Raw genomic sequence first — 2823 nt, 5'->3', positions numbered from 1 at the left:
GATCTGCGCTAAATTTACGCAGGGCTTCCCCGAGATTTCAGTGGTCAAAACTGGACATTGCAAGCAGAACTCGACCATCATATTGCTGTGGTATAACTTTTGGAAGGCCAGAGAACGCATTTAGACCCATTTATCTGTATTTTTTCCCCCGACCAGCCCCTTTAATGATTCAGAATGAGATAATACTGCTTTCAGAATGAGATAATTATAAGAGCACAAGCTCAATGAGATTTTAGACCGTCATAACAATTAGGGGGAGACCTGGGCAAATTCGGCCCCTTTTATTTAAGTCTGTTCTGGGAAGTAGGGCAGCATGTCTGTTTTTGAAGAATTATCTAACTTTTCCTGTCAGAAGATCGGATGGCCGAACGAGCTCCCCCATGGGGTAAGTTCGGACAGGCATTCGGGTAAGTTAGGCCCCCCTTGAAATCAGCTTAATTACATTGTCATAAAACATGCAACGGCAGATTTTCCTGCCAATTTTACGAATTTTTAAGTGTTGCATGGGCCGAACCTGTCCGGCTCAAATTGATATTTCAATAAATTCCTATAGTACAACAATATAATAAGAGTTTGGCTTGGCTAGTATGTATATCATTTGAAGCTGTCGGAGTTTTACACGCTTGACCATCAAAAACATAGCAATTCCGTTTACAGAAAGTTAGCATAACTAGAAAGATGATGATTTTCTTTCTAACATGTCAAAAGTAACATTCTCCTTTAAAGTAATTTCCATTATAGTTTTCCTCATTATTTTTATATGATGTATTTTTTTTGCACTCACGTTTATTAGATGTGTAACAGTAGAAAGATAAATGCAACGGCCAGACTGGGGTTCGAACCTGGAACCCTCCGAACTCTGGACCGACACTCTTACCAATTGAGCTACATGGTCCAGTTCCGCTACTTCCTCAGTCCTTCAAAAAAGTCTTCGACACCGAAGACACACCAAACCCTATAAACCTTCCATGGGTAAAAGAGGAAATGTAACAGCCAGACTGGGACTTGAACCCGGAACCCTCCGAACTCTAGACAGATGCTCAACCAATTGAGCTATATGGTCGCCGACGATCGATCCAGTCCAGTTTCACTGCATTCCTTCTCCCTCCTCAAAAACCCTGCCCCCTAATAACACAACTATTTACAACCCAGTTTTGGGTATTCCTTTGCTAAGTGTACTCCTACTACATGAAACAAGCGTTGGCAAGATTGCCAATTTTCGGCAGAAGAACAAGAAAAGGTAACGGCCAAACTAGGGTTCGAACGGCATATTTACTGAAAGTCGATCTAAACCCCTAAAACATATAAAATTACTCTGAACACCTTAGTTTAGGTCTAAGTATAGCTGTAACAAATTATCAGGTCCCGGTTGTGTTCATAACTTTTTTGATATTTTTCTTAACAGGGAATATAAAAGTAGATAAACTCTTTGTACCCTCACGCTGCAGTTTTCATCATTTGGTATAATACTACATTTACATAGGAGACTAATCTCTTCTGGAACTAAATGAAAATTCTTCGTTTGTGTAACTGTCTTCCAACGTTTCGGTGGTCTTGCATGCAAGGTTCAATTATTTTACTAAACTCTATAAAGCTGTTTTTGGCAGTAACTTTACTCAAAATTATCTGTGTGAGAAAAACCATTTATTCCACCAACAGGCAAAATGTAATAATGCAATGAAATAAACCATACAGTAATATAAAGCCTCAGGCGCTATTAACATACAGTCTGGTCGCTATTATCCATTCACTAGCATGTCAAAAAGGTGCTATTTACAATCATTGTTCATTTTATGTTTAAAAACACAAATGCTTTCGTTAATGTGTGTTTTGAATTTATAAATCATTGAATTAAGAAAAAATACATAAACCATGTGTCGAATGAGATCTGTAATTGAATAATTGACATAATCTGTGATTCTATATATTTTAATGTGCTTTTTAGTTTTATTTCTGGAATATTTCAAGTTCGTAACGCAGGTTTATCTATTAATGAACTTATTGTTTTGCATCCACCCTCATAATGATGATACAGTATACCGAAAACATGTCCATGATCACAAGCATGCCATGGTCTTCAAAAATCTGCCTCACTTCGGCGATCGCTATTTCCAGAACCTATACAGTGCTGTTTGACCACAGTGAAAAGTATAAATACAATTTCAAAGTTAGTTTTTAATTCAATTATCAGACCAATTGTATAATGTACTCAAGTGAATAAGAAACATAAAATGACTTTATGAAATCGTATATATATCGTAACCGAAGTACATAAAATTAGTGTTAGGACGATTGTCGCTAATAATCACAAACTATCGCTCATGTGTGACGTCGGCGACAAACTTGTCACTATCAATAGTTTGAAAATATCCTTCACAGTTATTAATACGGCGGAACTATGGGAAGGGAGATCACTCTCGCTGTCGCCTCATGGTCATGATTAAAAATGGCAGCCACCGCTGCTGTTAGTAACGACGATGATTTGCAATTGTATCCCTTTCCATGCAGGGACAGTTAAATCAGCCGTATGGAAATAGTTCATTTTCCGAAAAAAAGAAGGTTCGGTGGGACCTGCCATAAAATCAAATTTAGAAATGACAACTGTCATTTGTAGGCTATGCAAGAAAAGCTACGCCAACAAAGGTAAATACGATATATTCAATTACACCGATATAAGTTCGTATCTGAAAGCTTTTCGAAATCAAAATTTTCTGAATGGCCAAGTATTTTGAAATCGTTGATTGATAAACAAAACTAATGACTAAATTCTTTGAAATGGCATCAGTAGTTCATTAGAGGCCCCCGTCCACCCGAAAGAAGAAG

The sequence above is a fragment of the Mizuhopecten yessoensis genome, unplaced genomic scaffold, assembly GCF_002113885.1.
Source record: "Mizuhopecten yessoensis strain PY_sf001 unplaced genomic scaffold, ASM211388v2 scaffold10609, whole genome shotgun sequence".
Classification (NCBI taxonomy): domain Eukaryota; kingdom Metazoa; phylum Mollusca; class Bivalvia; order Pectinida; family Pectinidae; genus Mizuhopecten; species Mizuhopecten yessoensis.
This window is presented reverse-complemented; position numbering follows the sequence as displayed.